The 10,788-nt window shown below is 44.0% G+C and overlaps 1 pseudogene; it reads left to right on the top strand.

Annotated features, from left to right (window-relative positions):
- The first annotated feature begins 4,097 nt into the window (after positions 1-4,097).
- LOC123142418 (monooxygenase 2-like) lies at positions 4,098-4,644 on the top strand (annotated as a pseudogene).
- The last annotated feature ends 6,144 nt before the right edge of the window (positions 4,645-10,788 follow it).

Below are 10,788 nucleotides of genomic sequence, written 5' to 3'. Positions count from 1 at the left end.
TATCACATGCTTTATTCCAATATCAAGATCTCAACTACTCCGCTCAAGCTTTCCTCGGTCTGAACATTCTCTGGCAAAATGTCCTACTCCTTTGCAGCGTAAACAAATGACTTCAAACAAATCCAGGGGCTTCCTAGTGGTTATCTTGGCTCCTTGGGTTGTTGGCTTCCTTGCTGGGCATTTGCTAGCATAATGACCTAAATACTTGCATCTGTAACAAGTGATATGACTCAGGTCCTTCTCTGCAGAAATTGGGTTGTTCTGAGGATGCCTTCGTTTTCTCTTCCTGGATTTCTCCGTAATGATCAGAGATTCTATTTGCTGAGGGTCAAACTTCACTTCTGATGTCGGGACGTCTCTGAGATACTCTTGGCTTTCCTTCGTGCAATATTCTAAAAAATGTCCTTCTTCTCCACATGAGTAGCAGGCTTGGGCGAATAATCTGTTTAGGCCTTCACCATCAGGGTCTTCAATAACTTCCTTCATCGCAGGTTCTTCTGAATTTTCCCTGAGGGTTTCTTTCACGGCTTCTTTCTGCTGCTTGGTAATTTCTTGTACCTTGGGGTAAATGTGACACTGACCAGGGTAGTGTGTAGTTCCTTCACACAGGAAACAAGTAACTTGCCCAGTCGGGCACTCTTCGGCTGGGTGATTCTCCTCGCAATGAGGGCATCCATCCTTGTGTTCCTCCTGGGTGTGTCCTATTTCTCCACATAACTTGCATGCACAAGTTTGCTTCATTTTACCGTCACCGGGCTTCTGGATAAAATGAGACCTCAGTAGAATCGTCTTGAATGCTTCCCAAGCATTTGCTCCATTCCATCCTTGTATAGCTTGATGTATCTCTCGCCGTGTTGCAGCATCTTGTGTAATGCGCCGTAAGGTGTATGGAACCATATACTCTCCTTCAATACGGTGCTCCTTCATGCGATCTTCCATGTTTCGTATCCATTGTGCTACCTCCGGCTGTGTCATCGATCTTGGAAATACAACTCCATATTCTTTCATCATCTATTGGGTCCAAGGGTTTTGGGATGAGATACGGAAGATAGAGGGAGATACACGCAATACAAACAATAGTTTTGAAGCAACGGGTTTTATTTTGTGGTTGTCAGAAAAACATCAAACAAACGACAGCTCACAAATCATCGTATCTAACGTGAGTATATAACAGGGGTTTGGTCATCTAAAGGTCAAATAATTCCTCGGAGTCTTGAAATTCTTCAAGTCTTCGGAGTCTTCAACTGTTGTAGCTTCCACTCTTCTAATCCATGGTGAAATCCTTTTACTCTGAAGAGGTCATTGGTTGTCCGATATCTTGTCCTTCTTGGAGTGGCTTCAGTTGATCCTCTGAGTGGTCAAAAGGGATATGGTAAATTCTAACTATTTAAGGTAAGAGGGACTATTTGATAAAATCAGAAAAGATGAGAAGTAATGAGTTCTTTTGAAAATAAAGTTTTAGAGATATCCTGTCCTAGGGGCTTTCCGATTTCTAGTGTCATGTCCTACAGTCAACATGTGCTCTGATACCATATCTGTAGCGACGCGACCTCAGACGGACAAGCCTCTGTGTATATGTGCCATCCCTGGATCAGTATGCTGGCACACACAGTACATCAATGTATATATCAAAGTGCAATCACATGTATAAATAATGTAAAACTGATATATATATATATATATATATATATATATATATACCTCATAATACTCAGCGGAAACAATTAAATGGGTGTGGAGTCCCATCAACGTCATCGGCAAGTTGAGTGTAGACTGTATCGTAACTCTTACTCGTCGAAGAAAATCCTGCAACATGATATGTTGCAGCCATGTAGGTCAGAACATTGAATGTACCGGCAAGATCACTATATGAGGAAACATATGATAAAACTACTCTATATGCAATAAGGCTTTGTGGCTCTGGGTCTGAGGTTTTTTGCATAAAAGCTGGTTTTATTTTCCCTACAACAAAGGAAATGACCTGAGTCTGTACTGCGAAGTTTTATACCATGACATGGTTCCGCCAACCGATGTCTCATAGCCCAAATCATCATAAGTTGCCCACTATTAAGTTATCAATCCGGCGTTGAGAGTTCCAAGATAGATCCAAGTCCATAGGCTCAAATTGTCCCTAACCGGGGACATGGCTAATCGATTAGGTTTTAACCCTCTGCAGAGGTTTGTACACTTTACCTGCAAGATTCGATCCCTCTTTTTACGTTCTCGCACTTCAGGGTGTTTGAGAACAAGATGACCGAAACATGGTCTTCCAAAGAGTTCCTCTGACCACTATCCGGTGCTCATCCAATCCTACCATAGTTCTACATCTACTAGCACCGTCCTAGCCAGAGTCACCACTAGGGTCAACCAAGCCAGAGCCCATAGTGACTTGAGGTTGCACAGGTAAGCTTCCGGGCATGAAGTATGCTTCCGTCTCTTTTAGCCTGGGTGGAGCTTTCCGCATGATATCACGGCGCTTCTCCGGAATCACCGAGTAATGGATGCACCAATGTACCCTTCTTAACCATTCTCCACCCCAGAGGTATACTGAATTCTTGTCTTGAGTCTTGGCCTTAAAGATGCAGTCCTTGCAGATGCCATCATGGAGTTGTCGTCATTGACGTAGAGTTCTTCATACTCACACCACTCCCAAGCACTCATACCAACCCCGTCTACTATAGCGTAGCATTAAAACTATATAGCGTCCCGGGCTTGATAACAGGGTGATGGGTTTCTACCCTACTCAACTACAAGAAGTCAATATAACTACTGGAGCGATTATGAATGGTGACACTAAATGCAATAAAAACATAGGCATGAAAAGCATGGTCAAAGTGAACTTGCCTGGTATTACTTGATGAAGATAACAACACTCTCAGAATTAAAGACTTGGTAGAACTATTCGTCACTCCGTTGAAAATCTATATTAAACAGACATAGCATTCATATTAGCAAACATCCTAGCAAACAATTCTAGCACTCAAAATAACAATCAAAACAACAAAGAAACTCAATAATAAAACTCAAACAAATTCCAAAGAACCCTCGAATAAAACAACAAAGAAAACTACTAGGGAAAGTCTAAGACTTTACTACAAACAACTAATATAGTTTTGCCCTAAGTAAAACTTAATAGCACTTAAAACACTAAACTAATTAACAAAAAATAAATAGTGTTTATTGAAATAACAGAAGGTATTTTTCATAACCTTTTACTAGCAAAAAGAAAAACCTCAAAAGACTATTTTTAAACTCTAGATATGATTAAAACAAAACAAGAATAAGAAATAAGCATCATATTTTCCTGTAAATAAAAGTTCACCCTCTATAACTACAGAAGCTAATCAAAAATAAAATAAAACAGAGGTGGAAATAATTTTTAAGTAATTAAAACAACAGAAACAACAACTAGTTAAAATAAAATAAAACAGGATTGTTTTCATGATAAACTAATTTTAATAAAATCTATAAATGCCCAAATTAATCCTACTGCTAGGCAAGGTCAAAGCAAAGCGGTGACAAAAAGAATTGCCTAAAAATATAATTCTAGCTCATTTTATAGCAGAAATACTAATCTGACTAAAACTCGTATAAAACATTTTTTTAACAACTAAAACATGGCCGAAATTATTTTCTACAGAAACTATAGGAAATTACCCAACTAGAGCAAAAAGAATCAATCAATAACTCTAAATAACCTAAGAGAAACAGATTTTACAAGATTGGAACTTTTCTGTTTTTAAAACAGAACGAAAATATCTCTCCCTAATCTCTCCCTAATATATATATATATATATATATATATATATATATATATATATATATATATATATATATATATATATATATATATATATATTATTTTTAATAATAAAGCACGGATTGACTTTGTCGGGTTCACCGTCATAATACGCTTTCTTTTCATGTCATAATACGCTTTTATACAATTTGTATGGATAAAATCGTAATATAAATGAGGTGGTACTAATTAGCTCTAGATTGGTTGGTTTATTCGTGTTAAACAATCAGGCGCTCTCTTCCGAAAGTCCGCCGATTACGTGGCCTCGACCTCGTTGCTATCCGCAGCGGCGGCAAGCATGCAGCGGCAAGAGGAGTCCGGCGAGAACATCGTGATCGTGGGCGCCGGGCTCGCCGCCGCGCTAGGGCTGCACGGGAAAGGGGTGAGGAGCGTGGTGCTGGAGTCGTCCCCGGCGCTCCGGGCCCTTCGCCACCTGGCCCAACGCCTTCCGCGCGCTCGGCGCCCTCGGCGTCGGCGACCATATCAGGAAGCTCCACCTGCACATCCAAGGGTTGCGCGTCATGTCGGCGCCCACGGGTGAGATAGCGAAGGAAGTGGACTTCAGGGACGAGTTCCGCTGCGTCAGGCGGGACGTGCTGCTGCAGGTCCTGGCGGCGGAGTTGCCGACGGCGACGGCGACGGCGCCAAGATGCTCCACCTCGCTGACGGCTCAACTCTCCGGGCAAAGGTGCTGGTCGGCTGCGACGGGATCAACTCCGTGGTGGCCAGATAGCTGGGGCTCACCAAGCCGTCGCACTCCAGGCGCTCCGCCACGCGGGGCCTCGCGCGTTACCCCCGACGGCCATGGCTTCCCGCCCAAGTTCTTGCTGGCCGGCGTGGCCTAGGCACTTGGGCGGCAGAACGGCTCGTGGTGGCACGGCGGCACGATGGAGCATGCGACGCGGCCTTGGCCCATCGCAGTGGTGCCAAGAACACGATGCTTGCGGCCAGGTAGGCCAAGGCGCGTGGGCTGTTCGGGAACGCGGTTGCCGTTGGTGCATGGTGGTGACGGTCAGGAGCGGTGCAGCGACTCCTGCAGGCAGACGTGTGATGCTCGGGACAGCGCACGGGAGGCGGAGGCATGCAGTGAGAGTCGGCGACGCGCATTGAGGCTCGGCACACCAGCGGCAGCGAGCGGTTGCATCGGGCCGTGATGCGAAAACCAGCATTCCAGCAGTTGCCTGACAGCCCGAGCATGCACTGCTGCAGAGCCAAAGCACGGTGGCGAGTGCAACCTGTTCGGGAACGGCTGCACGCTGGCTAACACTCGAGGCAGCTCCCAAACATTAATATTTCTACATATATTTCACACGTATTCTATTTATTTCTCTTCACAATTTTTAAATTTCATCGTACATATAGTAATGTATGTATATGCACAGTGCCAATGCATCTGATAACAATGCAAGTCCCTCCCATTGCATGTTGTATTTTTTATATGGATTACATAGTTCTGCAAGTGCACATATATATGCCAACAAAGCTAGCTTATACTGGATTTAATTACTATTGTGCTCAAGCTACAGTATGAAGCTTTAATTAGCACTTAATTACTCTTCTTGCTATGCTTGCAGAGGTAGAGGGATCATGCCTCATATGCAGAGTTACGTATACTTAAGAATCAGGTGCAATTTCATCATATTTTTGTTTACTTTCTACCGCTTCTTCTCCGAGTGCAAATTTGGTGTATATATGTAGAACAATGACATCTATGCTGATATGTGTATGCAACTCTCCTTATTTTGTTAGTTTCTGCAAGGGTTCTGTCACAATTTTGTTTTATTTGTCTGGGATGATTTATTTCCCACTGCTTGTAATTTGTGGTAGAGAAATTGAGAGGGAGGCCCCACTGTGAGAGTTTGCAGTTTGTGTGTTGATGTTGCTCGCGGTGGTGAATGGAAAGCCGGCCGTGTAGCCGCCTGTTGCGTAGTTGTGTGCCGATGTTGCTCGCGGTGGTGAATCGGAAGGCCGGCCGTGTAGCCGCCTGTTGCGTACCATGGTGGCAGTGGTCAGCCCTGTGAGGAGGAAAGAGAAGAATGGCATGTAGATCAGTGGGTATCAAGAGTTTCGTGCTGATCACGTGCCCCTCAAGCACAGGCACGCGAAGAAAGACGACAATAAGATTGATCATACGGTTGCGGCCAAAAGTGTAAGTGGTTAGGGGGGAGGGGGGATTGAGGAGAGATGGCATGGAACTGACCAAAGTAAATGGGAGGGAACCGGTGAGTGGGGGAGGGATGCATCGGTGATGGAAGATGGGACTGGTTGCTGAATTGCTAGCTAGGAGAGCAAATCGGCCAGTTGTGGTTCATGAAAATTTGTGTTCGCTCCGTAGAAAAGCACGAGCATAGAATATGTATACCCGTTGCAACGCACGGGCTCTTTCCCTAGTAACTAAAAAAATAAATAGGCGCTACCGAGCCGAATTGGGTGCAATCTGTAACTATCTAACGCACGAGCGAACTTTAACTAAACATATACGGGCTAATAAAAGAAAACCTATTCGATCTAAACAAAAATAAACCGTAGCTAAACCGGGAATAAACCAGACTAATACCGATCTATATGAAATAAAACCGAAACGTTACACTGAGCTAATCTACGCCCTAGATCAAAGATCGGACGGTGGAGGGAGGTGGCGGCTTTCTGCGGTGGCAGCGACAAACGAAGATGACGGTGCGGCGGCTCTGATCGTCGGGGAGGGCGGCGGTGGCGTCGAGGCGATGCGGCGGAGCTTGGGGAGCTTGGGGCTGGTCTCGGTAGTGGTTGAAGATGACGGAGACAAGCGGAACGAGCTCATCAAGCTCCTGTGCCCGACGTGCTCCGGCGACGGGCGGTGATGCTCGAGGATGACGTTGCTGTGTATAAGAGGGCGGCAGACCTTGTCAAAAAGGTGGGCAACAATGAGGGAAGTATGTGGGTGGAAATAGGGGTCGAGGGGGTGCTCACCGGCGTCGGAGCAGGCGGCGAACTGCGGCCGCAGCAGCGAGATCGGGACGGCAAGGGCGCGAGCTGCGGTGGGTTTTTGGTGCAGGGTTTTAGGGGGTGCGAGAGAGGAGGGGCTTGGCCTTTTATAGGGAACCTTCATGGAGAAGGGGGCGACTCGGGATCGTGATCACGTGGAATTCGGACACGGCGACGGCGTCGAACGCGCTCTGGCGCGGTGTCATGGGCGAGGGGTTAGGGATAGGGTGGGGCCGATGGGTCAATGAGGAAGAGGAAGATCGAGAGTAAGGGAGAGCGATCGGGCGGCCGATCTGTGGCGGTCTCGGGCGCGGGCGTGCTGGGGCACGCTGCGGTGCGGTCGGCTGGCTGGGCCGCCTAGACTGGCTGGCATGTTGGTTTTTTTTAATTTCTACAGAGGAAAAAATAAATAAAGAGAAAATAAAATATAACTTTATATAGGACACATATATATATATATATATATATATCAAAATTATCATAATAAGAAATGCTACAACATGAACTATTTTTCAACTCCAAATAAAATCAAAAATTCAAATAAGGCAAACAGTGTTAATATTGCCAAAAAACCCAATAAAACATTTTTAAATCACCAAAATGATTCCAAATTTATTTTCTCCTAATTTTCTATCGAAGGGATTCACTTTACCCTTATCACCATTTATTTAGTTTTAGGAGAAAAATAATTTGAATAGAAGCCAAATAACTCCAAATGTAAGGGGTTTTCAAAATACCTTCAAAGGGACTTTTAATTTTATTACTTTCAACTTCCAACTCATATTTCATATAATTTGAAGAAGTCATTTTATCTTCTCTCATGAAAATCATTGAGTTGCTTAAAGTTTCTGAATTTGAAATGTTTTCAGATGGATTTCAAATCATTTCAAATCCCTTTTCATTTCTTTAAATGGAAGAAGTCATATCCTCACTCTAGGGTTTTTGTGATGAAATGAATTTGAATTCATGAAGATCAAAATGCAAGGATGAAAATTTGGGAAAGTCATTTCATTCCCTCTCATTCACCTTTCACAAAGTTTCAAATTCCACTCAATTTCACAGAATCAATCACACAACAATCAAACAAACAATCATAAACTATTTATTTAATATAAGATTCCAAAATTTAGAATTTTGGGATGTTACAACATATGCCATAAGTAGTTCCCGACCATTAGCTTATCTCCACAGTTTCCCCATTTCCCCCAAATCCCTACATAGCCTCCAAATTCCCTCGCGTGGCGCTGACATTGGGGGAATGCGGACGAGGGTGCTGATGGTTTTGGTGCGGCTGCTCCTGCTCGTATCGCCGCCACGACGGCGGTCGCCGCTGAGAACTTGCCTAAGGTCATCAGAAGGCAGGTGTACTACAGATCCGAATCGTCCTGTCACGTTCCAATCTATCCCGATCTTTTTTAGCATGTCCAAAGTATAGCTCCTTGTTGAATCCGTCCTGAATGACCCCCCCCCCTAGGAAAGCGATCTGCTGCCGGATCCGGAGCATGACTCTAGACTCCCGCAACACGAGTTCGACTCTGAGTTTTGCGCCACCGAGAAGTACCAAAATTTGAGTTGTGTGCACGGGCACACTCCCGCTCGACGTGTATGCACAGAGGGATTCGACATTGGCAGGCGGTTTCTCAGTTGCCCCTTAGAGGTTAGTGCTAATTAAGTTCATCATTTTACTTCAGTTAATGCCACCGCTCATCCTGAATACTATTTAACATTGGCAGGGATATGTGGCTTGTGCCTTTTTTAACTGGCTGGATGAAGAATGGCATGGCAGGGCTCGGAGTGTTATCACCAAGCTCGCAGAAGATAACATAAAGCTGAAGAAGGAAGTAGCTGATCTGGAATGTACAATCAGTACGATGAAGCAAGAAAGAATCAATCACAGGCAACAGATGAAAAGCAAGAGACAGGAAGGAACTAGCATGTGTAGCTGTGGTTGTCGCATTAGCCATGTTCTATGCACTGTTTGCAATGATGATTAGGGGTTTTGTTTGACAGTATTGCTAAAGCACATCTAGATGTGCTCTAAGTAATGCACATCTAGGTCCTATGCCATTGATGTTACGCGAAGATTCGTGCAGATATTTTTCTTTGTCTTTTTTCTTTTCCTTTCTAGTTTGATTATTACTGGCTTTATCAATAAGAAGAGCCCATTGTATTGCTTGCCAACTTTCCTACTCTGTTCGTACCGGTATCGGTGCATAATCCCAAAACTCGTTCCTTGTTTTTGTCCTGAAAAAGGAAACCACCCAAATAGTGGTACCTGTGCAACCCCGGGAATTTGGAGCGACTGGGTGATACGTCTCCAACGTATCTATAATTTTTATTGTTCCATGCTGTTATATTATCAATCTTGGATGTTTTATAATCATTTTATAGTCATTTTATATCATTTTTTGGTACTAACCTATTGACATAGTGCCAAGTGCCAGTTGCTGTTTTTTCCATGTTTTCTACATCACAGAAAATCAATACCAGACTGAGTCCAATGCCATGAAACTCCATGATGATGTTTTATGGGCCAGAAGGAACACATTGGGCCCTGGCTGCACCTGGGGGTGCCCCAAGGGAGGCACAACCCACCAGGGCGCGTCAGGAGGCCCAGGTGCGCCTTGGTGGTTTGTGCCCACCTCGGGTGCCCCCGGACCGCCTCTTTGCTCTATAAATGCCCCAATATTCCAGAAACCCTAGGGGAGTTGACGAAATATTCATCCAGACGCCGCAGAGTCCATAACCACCAGATCCAATCTAGACACCATCTCGGATGGGGTTCACCACCTGCATTGGTCCCTCTCCGATGATGCGTGAGTAGTTCTTTGTAGACCTTCGGGTCCGTAGTTAGTAGCTAGATGGCTTTCTCTCTCACACTGAATTCTCAATACAATGGTCTCTTGGAGATCCATATGATGTAAATCTTTTGCGGTGTATTTGTTGGGATCTGATGAACTTCGAGTTTATGATAAGTTATATCTTTTTATATCCATGAAAGTTATTTGAGTTTCTTTGATCTCTTATATGCATGATTGCTTGTAGCCTCGTATTTCTTCTCCGATATTTTGGTTTTGTTTGGCCAACTTGATCTATTTATCTTGCAATGGGAAGAGGTGCTTGGTAGGGGATTCGATCTTACGGTGCTTGATCCCAGTGACAGAAAGGGAACCAACACGTATGTATCGTTGCTACTAAGGATAAAATGATGGGCTCTATCTCTACATAGATGTCTTGTCTACATCATGTCATCGTTCTTATTGCATTACTCTGTTTTTCCATGAACTTAATACACTAGATGCGTGCTGGATAGCGGTCGATGTGTGTAGTAATAGTAGGAGATGCAGGCAGGAGTCGGTCTACTAATCTTGGACATGATGCCAGTATAATGATCATTGCCTAGATATCGTCATGAGTATTTGAAGTTCTATCAATTGCCCAACCGTAATTTGTTCACCCACCATTTGCTATTTTTCTAGAGAGAAGCCACTAGTGAATCCTACGGCCCCTGAGTCTTATTTCTCATATATTTGCCTTTGCGATCTACTTTTTCCTTGCATTTATTTTCCGATCTACTAAACCAAAAATACAAAAGTACCTTGCTGCGTTATATTTATATTTATTTTATTTGGCATTCGATCTATTAATCTACTACAATTAATCTCACATCCGTTTGCCTATCTTGAGGCGCCATACCCAGGAAGGGATTGACAACCCCTTTAACACGTCGGGTTGCGAGGATTTGTTATTTGTGTGCAGAGGTTGTTTATGTTGTGTTTCTTGGTTCTCCTACTAGTTCGATAACCTTGGTTTCATATCTGAGGGAAACACCTACCGCCGCTGTGCTGCATCATCCCTTCCTCTTTGGGGGAAATACCGGTGTAGCTTCAAGCGACATCAAATGGAATTTCTGGCGCCATTGCCGGGGAGGATCTTCAACATATACCAGGTTCCTAATCACAAATATCATCTCCTTGTAATTTACATTATTTGCCATTTTCCTCTCCCCCACTTCAGAAAAATTT

This window comes from Triticum aestivum, chromosome 6D (assembly GCF_018294505.1).
Source record: "Triticum aestivum cultivar Chinese Spring chromosome 6D, IWGSC CS RefSeq v2.1, whole genome shotgun sequence".
NCBI lineage: Eukaryota > Viridiplantae > Streptophyta > Magnoliopsida > Poales > Poaceae > Triticum > Triticum aestivum.
The sequence above is the reverse complement of the archived record's forward strand: the minus strand, read 5'-3'. Positions and strand labels throughout refer to the sequence as shown.